The sequence below is a fragment of the Magallana gigas genome, chromosome 8 (assembly GCF_963853765.1).
Source record: "Magallana gigas chromosome 8, xbMagGiga1.1, whole genome shotgun sequence".
In the NCBI taxonomy this organism is placed as follows: domain Eukaryota; kingdom Metazoa; phylum Mollusca; class Bivalvia; order Ostreida; family Ostreidae; genus Magallana; species Magallana gigas.
Window position 1 is genome coordinate 28,493,592 of NC_088860.1, and position 14,156 is coordinate 28,507,747.

The following is a 14,156-nucleotide window of genomic DNA, read 5'->3' on the forward strand; positions in this document are numbered from 1 at the left end:
TGGGATGAGATAAGAATGTTATTATACTTAAGATGTGAAGCGGCCATAAGACTGAATTGATGATGATATTCGTAGAACCCATTGCTTGGGTAGCGGGTAGCCATGTCAATGATGTCCCTTTCCTACAAATCTAACTCCTCTCATCTTTGGGGGTATGCTCGACACATTATGTTTTTTGTAAATTCCGAAAGCTTGAATGATTACCGATGTTTAGCGACTTCTGCAATCGTTTATCCGGCTTCTTGTTGTCATCTTTTTTGTCCAGGGGAGAGAAATATGGTATCAACAAGGATGCTAAATTGACATCTTTACCTGATGTAAATTGGAGGCGCAGATGAGGCGAGATGGTCTCTACCAGGGGGAGAGATTTCGTCCTTCCTCTTCAATTCCGGGCCCTGTGTTGGCGATCCTGCAGCTGCTGCGGAAATACGGGCAAAGGCTGTGTCTATTGTGAAAGACGACACGGGATTAATTGCGATTGTACTTGAATTCGCCGGAGTTTAGCTTCCTTGTTCATCATTATTCCTTGCAGTCGACGATGGATTTATAGCGGTTGCTTGCAACGAGTTCACTTGTGATATAAGATGTACTACATTTTGTTGCAGCGACAGCACTGTTGAAGATAATTTCAACACGAGATCGATAAGTACACTGTGGTCGCCATTGTTGTTTTGGTACAGTGCATCATGGGATTGCCGATCATTGATGTTTTGGTGTGAAGGATCATGGGAACGTGCACTATCATTTAAAGTTCTATTTATAGAACCTGGGAATTCACTCCCTTGTACATATGAACTAACGCCGATCTTCGTGCGTTAGAGGAGTATGCGATTCCTCGAGAATCCAAAGCATCTTTCAGTCTTGCTGCCGTCCAATTCACTGGCAAGTCTGGATTGTATGGAGTGGGTCGGGACGCTCGCTTAGGCCCCATTACTTCTTGTAAGCACAAGACTCAGTTCACAAAGTTTCGCAAAAGTTACGTAGTTATGTACCTCGGCAAATACACACTTACTGCAATAATCCATAATAGCACACCAGTACAAATAGTAAAGGTAGAAGTAGATTTTTGAATGAAAATAATAGCTTCTTAATAAAGCGTCTTCACAATAGCTAATCTTCTTGTAAACAATGAACATAAATACCAGACTCCCCTCTGTAGGTATCAATTTCCCTGATTACTCTTATCTAATGCATGTAATTAGTAATATGATAACATTGACCAACTTTATAAATAGAAATATTGCCCAACAACATGCTAAGCATATAATTTGATCCACGCAGCTATAATTGTTAAATCACAAGATAGAAATATAATAAGGAAATATTTCAAACAAAAACAGAATATACACAGGTACACAGATTAATTAAAAATTATTTATAAACCATAATTTAACACACTTAAATTTAATGTATGCATATCAAAGGAATTTTTATTTATGGAGGAAATATCAATTAATATGCAATTTTGGTTTATTCTATAAGTTGCTACATGTAAAGACGCAGCAGCCCTTCAAACATTTATATTTTACCCACTGAAATACGGCCTGAATAAATATATATCCCAGTGTACACTTTCGAACCTGTTGAGTTTAATGTCACCATCTTATGATATGCGTACCAAATGGTACGCATATTGGCTTAATACCAGTGATGTCATTGTCCAATTTCTTTGAATAACTGCTCTATTTATTTTAAAAACTGTTAATGCTAATACGTGTACACAAACCAATTTCTATTATTTAAATTCAATATTATTTTAACTTAACAGTTAATGCATCAAGACATTTGCATCCTTATGTTAACAAATATGACTGGAATCAAACGATAATCCACATGTCAAGCAGCCATTATTAAACATTTTGAATTTTTGGTATACCAAAGCCTTATTTATTTTCCGAAAATGTTTTCCCCACAGATTTAAAAAAAAATACATCAGGGCAGGCTATTTTCAGACTGTGGGTGGGGATGAGTATCTATTTAAGTGGCAGGCTGACACAAGCAAGGTTTGTGTCAAATTTTAGCTTCTAATTATTTCCATTTATACAAGACATGACACAGACAGAAAATAAGCATTTTTTAAACAATGACCTTGAACTTCCCCAATTGACCTTGGGTCAAGGTCATGACACACCCTCAAGTTATAAACAATCTTTGTTTGAATTAAAACTTCCACTGTTTCTTCATAAGAAAGATATGGACCGGAACCAATTCCGGTTCCGCAAATGAAGGTGTAGGACATGTCACCACTGGTCTCCGGTGAGTCGTTTTTTCTTGAAGGTTATAAATAAGTACCCCGGAAAAAAGAAACGTTTTTGTGATAACTACTCACTCAAAGAAACCCACAAAACAAAAACAAAAACTTAATTCAGTGTGCTTTTCTTGAGTTTTGACCCCCGGAAAAAAGAAACGTTTTTGTGATAACTACTCACTCAAAGAAACCCACAAAACAAAAACAAAAACTTAATTCAGTGTGCTTTTCTTGAGTTTTGACTTGAGCTCTATACCAGATATACAGGTTTATCGCCGCTATTCTTTTCACATGAACAATGGCGAGCGATAATAAGAACTTCGTGTTCAACCAACCAGTCGAAATGGAAGTTGATAACAAAATAAAACAGATAAAGAACAACCGAACAAAAAAGAGTATGATATTCATCAAGTGAAAGCAATGTTTGAAGGAAAAGACATGGCTGAATGCTTTGCGGTCATGTATATCAATCATAACAAATTGATTGAGTGCGTTCAGGAGGAAATTCTGGGTATTAAAACAAACATAGCGGAAATCGAGGCATCTCTACCAGGAGCAAATGAGGATATCTCAGATATTCTTTTATGTGAACTGTATCCATAATCCATGTCAACCCGTATCCAGTGAAATGGAGTACCCTATAATCAACATTTTGCCAAAAAATGACTAAGTTCAAAAGCTAGTATTTTTTTCATAAATACCGTAATGTCGCGTGTATAACACGCACTTTTTTTCAGCCAAAATTTGATCAAAAGTGGGGGGTGTGTGTTATACATAGGACAAAAATTGTACCCCATTTTTTCAAGCCATGATTCTTGATACCACGGGATTAGTGACTGCCGATATAGCGTGTTATGCAAATTGAATGAGTGTATACTAAATTTACTGCATCAGAAATACCTTATTCTTAATTTTTTCCCCCATGTATTGAAATATTTATCCTCTCTTAACACTATTTCTTGCATCAAACAAGTTTAAATATCGCCAGTGTATTCGCCATTACGTAAGCAGCCACCTGTTGACTCCGCGCGTGGTCAATGTTTGTTTAACAATTTCCGGTGTCAGAAGCATGCACCCCTCTCGTGTCGGGACTTAACAGGGTGTTTTCAAGTGCATGTAGATAAGCAATTATTCTGATTTTATTAAACTTACCTATAATTACTTTGTGTCCCGTTATGCAGTTAAACGTTATTGCTTTACATAGACACTGCTAAAATTAACGTTACATCGATCATTTGTACTTGTCATTGATAATGACGACATATGTACGTTTCTTCACAATGTTTATTTAAACAACAATCATAGGGTTTGACTATAATTAATCAATCAAATCATTTCTGGTTTATGTCTGCAAACATTATTACTTTTAAGCACTAAGCTCGGTTGCCTTTCTTCTCTACGTATGATGATCTTCTACTTCTCCGATGTTGTAAGAAACTCTTTACGAAGTGTCAAATGATATTTGATACCGCCCATGTAAATCATGCCGTCCTTTTTAATTAAAAGTGTAAGAACTTTAACTCTAATATCGCTTAGGCCATGTTCCGGTCACAAAATTACAGTAATTACGCTTGGGTTAAAAAATTATCATTAAACATCGATAGTTATTTGGGAAAATGGCGGCCATCGATTTTCATCGTCTGTGCTATGTTCCGATCTCAAAATTAAAGAAATTGCGCATGGATTATAAAATTAACATGAAACATCGATAGTTTGGGGGAAAATGGCAGCCGTTGATTTTTCGCCATTTTTTGGGTGCGTGTTATATAGGACCTGCTGTTTTTTCGCCATTATTTGGTCAACTTTGGGGGTGCGTATTATACACGAGACATTACGGTAATCAGAAATCAAAATTCTAGCAATATGCACACCTCTAATATAAGTACAATTGATATGCAAAAGAACATCTTCCTATCTTGAAAACTGTAGGATGAGTTATCTGTACAATGAGGGTACCCTATATGCAATATTTTGCTAAAAATGACTTATAAAGTTCAAAAGCTGGTATGTTTTCGATAAATTATCAGAAATCAAAATCCTAGCAATATGCACATCTCTGATATATGTACAATTGATCTGCAAAAGAACAACTTCCTATCTTGAACACTGTAGGAGAATTTATCCGTACAATGAGGGTAACCTTTTGGCAGCCGCCCGCCCGCCATTTTCACCATTTTAATAACTGGACTTTTCCGTTGGAAAACCCGGTTAAAAATGGATCCAGGTGTTATGCAGCATATCCAGTTTCAAGCTGCTCATCGATTACCAAATGGCAAACATGGGAAAAAGAACATCATCATCCGCATGGTTAGCTTAATTAACCGCGATGAGATCCTGGAAGCAGCTCAAAAACTTCCGCCTGGCACAGGTGTAAGCATTTTTCCTGATCTTCCACCCGAAATCAGCGATCTGCTTTCAAAATTATTAAATGAACATTTTGCTCTTTCTTAAGATGAAAGGAAAAAACTGAAGTTAATTTACACCAAAGAATTCCCATTCGTCTCACTCAAAAAGGTCAACAGAGGTTAAATAAACAAACAAGAGGCCCATGGGCCACATCGCTCATCTGAGGAACAATAGGTATGATAAAGTCAGCTTAACGGAGTCATAATACAAACAATCTGGACAATGTACAATAATACATGTAGATCCTGTATAAATAAAATCCATTTTTCCCCCTTGGAACTCGGATAGCCCTGATTGCTGCCATTATTTACAAGAGCAGACTTTAATCACTGCTCCTGCACATATATAGGGACTCAACGTTACGCAGGCAGGAATGACCACACACCTACGCAACTGAACAGGTACCAACGTTAACGCAAGCAGGGATGACAACACACTTGCGCCAAGCATGGAGTACCGCACACTTGCGCTAGAAAGGCCAGAACACCAGCAGGGATGACCATACACTAGTGCTCCGCCGCAACCAGCACCAATACAAGCAGGTATGACAGCACATTTGTATTAATGTGATACAGGGCAGGAATGACCGCACACTCTGTATCATAGGCTAGAAAACACGAAGATTAGATAGAGCAGGGATGTCCACACTCTCAATCTATCCATACCTGTTCAAGGTTACACCCAAACAGTCGCTCATCGAAATGCAATAGACATTGTCCCTATATATGTGCAGGCCTAAAATAATTCATAATATCTAAAAATTGGAAATCAAAGATAAACAAACTAATCCGGCCTTACCCAAAACTACTTATGCAGAACAACTTATATACATTGAATATTTATTATTGTATAAAAATAATCATCACAATAATTGGTTAACAGTGGATGCATTAATTAAAAATAATCAAGAATCAATAAATCAAGGGCAATAACTCAATTCAGTAATACAAAAAGATTCTAATGAAAAAATAGCTGCCTGCTTCAAATTTATAGTCATATCACATGTTGAGTATCGCAGTTCTCAAAAAGATCCTTTACAATTGTTTATATATGGGATATTTAGCTACATCTTACTCTGAATCTTCTTGTGAGGCCGAAGAATTGTCCTGGAGCCAAAGTCTTAACAATTATAAAGAATCATCTTGCTGATTAGTTTCTGAGAAGAAGATTTTTAAAGTTTTACTCTATATATTCCTATGTAAAACTTTCACACCCCCCCCCCCCCAATGTGGCCTCACCCTACCCCCAGGGATCATGATTTTCACAACTTTGAATCTACACTACCTGAGGATGCTTCCACACAAGTGTCAGCTTTCCTGGCTGATTAGTTTCTGAGAAGAAGATTTTTAAAGATTTACTCTATATATTCCTATGTAAAACTTCGACCCCCAATTGTGGCCCCACCCTACCCCCGGGGGTCATGATTTTCACAACTTTGAATCTACACTACCTGAGGATGCTTCCACACAAGTGTCAGCATTCCTGGCTGTTAAGTTTCTGAGAAGAAGATTTTTAAAGATTTACTCTATATATTCCTATGTAAAACTTCGACCCCCGATTGTGCCCTACCCTGCCCCCAGGGATCATGATTTTCACCACTTTGAATCTTCACTGCCTGAGGATGCTTCCACAAAAGTTTCAGTTTTCCTGGCTGATTAGTTTCTGAGAAGAAGATTTTTAAAGATTTACTCTATATATTCCTATGTTAAACTTTGACCCCCCATTGTGGCCCCATCCTACCCCTGGGGGTCATGAATTTCACAACTTTGAATCTACACTACCTGAGGATGCTTCCACACAAGTTTCAGCTTTCCTGGCTGTTTAGTTTCTGAGAAGAAGATTTTTAAAGATTTACTCTATATATTCCTATGTAAAACTTCGACCCCCCATTGTGGCCCCACCCTACCCCTAGGGGTCATGAATTTCACAACTTTGAATCTACACTACCTGAGGATGCTTCCACACAAGTTTCAGCTTTCCTGGCTTTCTGCTTCTTGAGAAGAAGATTTTTGAAAATTTCTCGAAATTTTTCATTAATTTCTAATTATCTCCCCTTGAAAACAGGTGTGGCCCTTAATTTTCACAACTTTGAATCCCCTTTGCCTAAGGATGATTTGTGCCAAGTTTGGTTGAAATTGGCCCTGTAGTTCTTGAGAAGATGTTGAAAATGTGAAAAGTTTACGGAGGGACAAGACGGACAGACGGACGACAGACAAAATGTGATCAGAATAGCTCACTTGAGCTTTCAGCTCAGGTGAGCTAAAAAACCAAAAACAAGAGGCCCAGGGGCCACATCGCTCACCTGAGCAGCAATTGCCTTAATTCTGATCAAATTAGCATTACAGTATCAAAATATCTTGACAACTAAGTACAGTAGATCTTGCTAAAAAAAAAATTAAAATCTGCCAATTTTTATCCACCTCTTTTTTTGGTAAAATACCAAGCCCCTTTTGTTGTTGTACCTGTAAGAAGATTTTTCTCTATTCCTATGTACCCCTCCCATTTCATGGCCCCACTTTTCTCTAGGGAATCATGGTTTCATCAAACTAAAATCTGCATAACCTGTGCTTGCATAACCTGTGCTTTCACACTAAGTACTGAGTTTTGGACCGAAAACTTTCCCAGAATATTTTTAAAGATTTTTTCTATAAATTCCTATGTAAAAATTCAAACCGCCATCACGGTCCCACCCTACCACTAGGGACTGAGATTTTGCAAACTTGAATTTACACTACCCGAGGATGCCTCTACACAAGTTTAAGCTTTTCTGGGCAACAGTCTTTAAAAGGAAGATTTTTAAAGATTTTCTCTATACATCTATGTAAAAATTCATCCCCCATTATGGCCTCACCCGTGGACTATTATTTAAATAAACTTGAATCTATACGATCTGGGGATGCTTCCAACCAAATTTGGGCTTTCCTGACCTAATAGTTTTGTGAAGAAGATTTTTAAAGATTTTCTCTGTATAAAAATTTTTATCCCCCATTGTGGCCCCGTCCTACCTCCAGGGACCATGATTTGAACAAACTTGAATCTACATTATCTGAGGATGCTTACATACTAATTTGAGCCTTCTTGGCCTAATAGTTTTTGAGAAGAAGATTTTTAAAGATTTTCTCTATATATTCCTATGTAAAACTTGATCTCCCTATTGTGGCCCCACCCTACTCCCAGGGACCATGATTTGAACAAACTTGAATCTATGATATCTGAGGATGCTTCCACTCAAATTTGAGCTTCCCTAGCCTAATATTTTTTTAAGAAGAAGATCTTTAAAGATTTTCTCTATATATTCCTATGTAAAACTTGATCCCCCATTGTGGCCCCACCCTACCACCAGGGACCATGATTTGAACAAACTTGAATGTACACTACCTGAGGATGCTTCCACTCTTATTTGAGCTTTCCTGGCCTAATAGTTTTTTAGAAGAAGATTTTTAAAGATTTTCTCAATATATTCCTATGTAAAACTTGATCCCCCAATTGTTGCCCCACCCTACCCAAGGGACCATGATTTGAACAAACTTGAATCTATAATATCTGAGGATACTTCCACTCAAATTTGAGCTTTCCTAGCCTAATATTCTTTTAGAAGAAGATTTTCAAAGATTTTCTCTAAATTTTCCTATGTAAAACTTGATCCCCCTATTGTGGCCCGCCCCTTCTCCCGGGGACCATGATTTGAACAAACTTGAATCTACACTACCTGAGGATGCTTCCATTTTAATTTGAGCATTTCTGGTATTTTCTGATATTTTTTGATAAGAATATATATTTTTAAAGATTTTCTCAATATATTCCTACATGTGTATGTAAAACTTGATCCCCCTATTGTGGCCCCACCCTACCCCCGGGGACCATGATTTGGACAAACTTAAATCTACACTACCTGAGGATCCCTCTATTTTAATTTGAGCTTTTCTGGCCAAATTGTTTTTTGAGAGGAAGATTTTTAAAGATTTTCTCTATATATTCCTATGAAGAAAAAAACAATCCCCAATTATGGCCCCACCATACCACCAGGGACTATGATTTGAACAAATTTGAATCTACACTACCTGAGGATGCGTCCACTCTAATTTCAGCTTTTCTGGCCTAATAGTTTTTGAGAAGAAGATTTAAAAAGATTCTCTCTATATATTCCTATGTAAAACTTGATCCCCCAATTGTGGCCCCACCCTACCCCCGGGGACCAAGATTTGAACAAACTTGAATCTACACTATCTGTGGATGCTCCCATTTTAATTTGAGCTTTTCTGGCCTGATAGGTTTTGAAAAGAAGATTTTTAAAGATTTTCTCTATATATTACTATGTAAAACTTGATCTCCCTCTTGTTGGCCCCTCCCTACCCACGGGGACCATGATTTGAACAAACTTGAATCTACACTACCTGATGATGCCTCCACACAAGTTTAAGCTTTCCAGGCCGAATAGTTTTTGAGAAGAAGATTTTTGAAAAATACCAACAAATTTTCAATAATTCTCAATTATCTCCCCTATTAAGAGGGCGTGGCCCTTCATTTGAACAAACTTGAATCCCCTTCACCTAGTGGTGCTTTGTGCCAAATTTAGTTGAAATCTGCACAGCGGTTCTTGAGAAGAAGATGAAAATGTGAAAAGTTTACAACAACGACGCCGACGACGACAACGACAGACAACGGACAAATTGTGATCAGAAAAGCTCACTTGAGCCTTTGGCTCAGGTGAGCTAAAAAGTGTTTACAAATACTATCGTGATTATTCAAGCGTACATTTTGCTAATGACTGTCGAGTCCATTCACTGGTGCTAATGCTCGTCACATTTGAGTAAGCACAATTATTTGTTTGGGTTATAGTATGTGTTCTTTATACTTTATTTCTATGAAATACTTTAACATGCCCATTGATGTATACATTTACATGCAGATATGTATTGTAAGATGGGGTGACTTCATCCTCTTAAAACACCAGTGATTGGGGGTTGATGGTAAGTGTGATTTTTGTATGGTACAGGAATCGGTAATAATGGGGAGGAAAATTTTGTTCTATAAAGAAAAGCATCAATCTATGCATGACTGCATGTACAACTTATTTTTACACTCTAATACGATGATCTGCCGGTCTCTTGCATGTCTTTTTATTTTATACTGTAAACATGAGTACTATTAAGATTGGTTGTCTGAATCGGGGTTTGGCGTCGGATCATATAAAACGTATAAAAATATTTTGGAAAAATGTCGAAAAAAATGATATTGATTTTCTTGTTGATACTCATAGTTCATCAGAAGTCGAACAATTTTGGGCCAATCAGTGGAGCTATAAAGCATTTTTGGGAGTTGATTTTAATCAACTCTCCTATGCAGTCACTCTGGCAAACCGAAAGTGAAACAGTGTTTGGACCTAAGCACAAATCATCACCGCTGACAAGTCTTAGTTCTTTAATATAATAGAAAAATTCGACGTTATTTTTACTGAAGCATTGTTTTTCAAGGAAACTTATCTATAAACACTTTGAAAATAGTAAGATGTTATATAATACGAACAATTTAGATATTTATGTAGTCTCGTGTATTCCTACGCCAGAGTTTAATATAGTCTCGTTCAACCAGACGCTCGGCTGTCTCCGTAAATCTCCGACAAAGAGAGAGGCTCTCTTGCTTGTCGGAGTTTAACGGAGACAGCCGAGCGTCTGGTTGAACGAGACTGGAGTTCAATATCAATAGTGCTTGGATCCATACAATTTTTAGAATTGTTTTGATTACTAATACAAAGTTTGAAATCTTCTTTGAATATTACACAACATGATTCATATGGGGTTTCTCTAAATTCTTGTCTGAAAAGTCTAATTAAAATTCATAATATAAAAAAGTGCGTAATTTAAATACAGACTAGAAACTAATTGCCACGCAAGATAAGTTGATTTTAAAATATATGATAATCGATAAAATCAACTCCCGTCAGTACTTCAGTACTTTGATTTAACACCTACTCGAGCAGTAGCAGGGGTGTTGCAGTATTATGTTAAAAAATTCTTTTCAATTTGGGGTTCTAGATGTTTTGAAAGATGAATAGGCTAATTTTTTAATTCTTAATATAAAATATTTTAATACAATGTATCAAGCACTTATTTGTTGTGCTATATGGTCCAAATGAAGACACACCTGAATTTTTTGAGATTATCTCCAAACACATTGAAACGCTCGGGAATGAATCTGCTGTTGTTGGGGGAGATTTCAATGTTCCGCTTGACTACTCCCATGATACAAAACTATATAGGAGAAAGAACAATCAAAATGCAAGAGAGATGATTCTACAGATGATTTCTGAGCACAACCTTGTAGATATGTGCAGAGAGTGTAATCCTTCCATTTCATGCTTCCCCTGGCATGGGTCTCAGAGTAAACAGGCCCGACTTGATTACTTTCTTGTCTCCTCTTCCCTTCAGCTTATTACTGTACAGTTAATGCTGATACATATATTGGGTATGCATACCGATCTGATCACTGCCCGGTAGAAGTTTTCTTTTAAATATGTAAATGAACCACACGGAAAAGGTAGTTGGAAATTTAACAGCAGTTTATAGTATGATAAAGAGTATGTGCAACTTATAAAGCAATGTATTAATGACACTCTATCTATGAAACTTTCTCAGACAGTGAAACGATACAATACTCTGTTAACGACCAACTACTCTGGGAAACATTAAAACTGGCTATAAGGGTTCAAACTATAGGTATCACACCTGTAATTGGCCAATCAAAATGAACTTAGTCAATTGTAGTTCCATATATACTTCAAAATTATTTTTTTCCTTGACTGCATTTTTACATTTTCCTTTACTCAGTTTTAAAACTTTTTGTACCACTGAGTAGGATATTTCATGTATTTTGTTAGGTGATGATCTTTTTTCACAGGGACTACTTCTTTCACGGCACATGCAGCAGTTTCCTGGGGAGTGTGCAGTCTGTTTACATACAATGGAAAACACATGGTTTTGAGGGTAGACCTGTTTGGTGCTAGATATTTTGAGAAAATGCAGTATCGCTTGCCCTTTTTATGGTGTTAGCTGATGAGATAGGTAACAAATAACATTTCCTTCGAATATTTTGTCATGAGGAATACAAACTGATTTTTTAGAATTTTTTCCCCTCTATAGTGCTATATAGTGAAAACAATTACCGGTGTGATACCTTATATATCGTATGCATCCTATCAGAAAAGAGAAAGTGAAAACAGGAAAAGATTTGGAAACTCAATTAATTACATTGTATAGGGATGAAAGCGCAGGGATGGTAAATAAAGAAAACAAAGACAACGTTGAAAGTGAACTGAAAAATATACGAAATAAAAAATACAGGGGATGATTATAAGGGCCAAAGTCAGGTGGAATGTGGAAGGGGAGCGATCAACAAATTTCTTCTTGAATTTAAAAAAAAGAAAGAAATTTTATAGAGAAAATGATCACTAAATTAATAGATCATGGTCCAGAATTCACGAACATAGAAAACATAATGAATATCCAAAAATCGTTTTAACGAAAATCTCTACACAGCACGAGACTGCGACATTCGCGAACAACACATGCACAATTTTTTCGACAAACAAAATCTGTATATAAATACACTACAACAGACGAGGCTGAGTCTCTCGAGGGAATAATCATGAAAGATGAATAATTATCAGCACTTCGAAATCTCAAAAACGAAAAATCGCCAGGACTTGATGGATATACCCCCAAGTTTTATAAAAGAAAATTGGTCAGACTTGCACCCGTTTTTACTTGTCTCTAAATTTTGCGCGTCGATCTTGATCTTTCTCAATTACCCAGAGACAAGGTGTAATAACATGCTTACCGAAAGAGGGAAAACACGCGTCCGATTTCACTTTTAAATGTCAATTATAAAATTGCATCTGCGTGTTTAGCAAATAAAATTAAACACTTTCTAGATAAACTTATAAGCGAAACACAAACCGGTTTTTTACAAGGCTATTCCATAGGAGAATTAACACCAGATTTATTTATGATTTAATTGAACGAGCAAACGCCGATAATATACCAGAATACCTAATTCTCTTGGACTTTGAGAAAGCGTTCAATTCTTTAGAGTGGAATTTCATTGTAAAAACAATAGAATTGTTTGGATTTGGTCCATCATTTATTCATTGGTTCACTACATAATATACACAGATATATCATCCGCAGTCTTAAATAATGGCTTTTTTACTGATTTTTTTAAGATTAGCAGAGGAGTTCGCCAAGGGGACCCTCTTTCACCCTACATTTTTATTTTAACGGTGGAACTCTTCAGCGCCTAACAACCCTAACATAAAAGGGATAAATAAAAATAACACCGAATATTTAATTAGCCAATACGCAGATGACGTCAGCATTAACGTTGGCTGATGATCCTGATAGTTTAAAAGCCGCTCTTGACTATATAGATTCTTTTGCGCACTGTTCTAGTCTCAGAGCAAACTTTAATAAAACACAAGCATTATGGAATGGGGTAAAAAGGGGCTGTGGTGAGGAATACCAAACCAACCAACAGCTATACTGGAACCACGAAGGAAAGTTCAAGCTGCTAGGTATCATAATTATATGATTTACAAAAAGTTGATTTTACTGAAGATATTCTTACAAAAAAAATTAGCTCTATGAAAAACTGCTGCATGACTGGGTTTTTAGAAATCTTAGAAATTTTTGGTAAGATATATGTTGTCAAACACTTGCATTACCAATATTAGTACAGTGTATATCTGACCTACCGGACCCAAGAACAAAACAATTTGAAACAAGATATCTGTGAGCCAATGCTCACTAGTGATACCCCCGCTCTGATGTGAATATGCAAAATAAGCAAAGTCGACATTTAACAGACAGCTGGCATCCGATTGGTACAGAAATATATCTCTGACTATATGGCATGCTTAAACAAATAGTGTGTTAAAATTTCAAGCATCTGCGAGAAATAGCTGCTGAGAAATCTTTGAGGAAACTTTCTTTGAAAATTTTAACTAAAATAAACAAAGTACTCATTTAACAGGAAGTTGACGTCCGATTGGTACAAAAATAAATCCCACGATATGGCATGCTTTAACACACACTGTGTAAAAATTTCAAGCATCTGCGATAAATAGCTATGGAGAAATCTTTTGATGAAAATTTGTTTGAAAATTTTAACTAAAATAAACAAAGTCATTATTTAACAGGAAGTTGATGTCCGAATGATACAAAAATATATCCCACAATGTGGCATGCCAAAACAAAAACTGTGTTAAAATTTCAAGCATCTGCGAGAAATAGTTGCTGAGAAATCTTTAACGGGAATTTGTTTGAAAATTTTTGCTAAAAATAAACAAAGTCGTAATTTAACAGGAAGTTGACATCCGATTAGTACAAAAATATATCCCACGATATGGCATGCCTTAACAAACACTGTGTAAAAATTTCAAGCATATGCGATAAATAGTTGCTGAGATAAATGCGACAGAAATTTTTGTTACGGACGGACGGACAGA

The 14,156-nt window shown here is 36.5% G+C and overlaps 1 protein-coding gene across 12 annotated transcripts in view; it reads right to left on the reverse strand.

The window, feature by feature from the left end:
• The window catches only part of LOC105343840 (growth hormone-regulated TBC protein 1-A), a 199,671-nt gene that overhangs the window by 85,521 nt on the left and 99,994 nt on the right, over window positions 1-14,156 (reverse strand). The window lies entirely within an intron of this gene.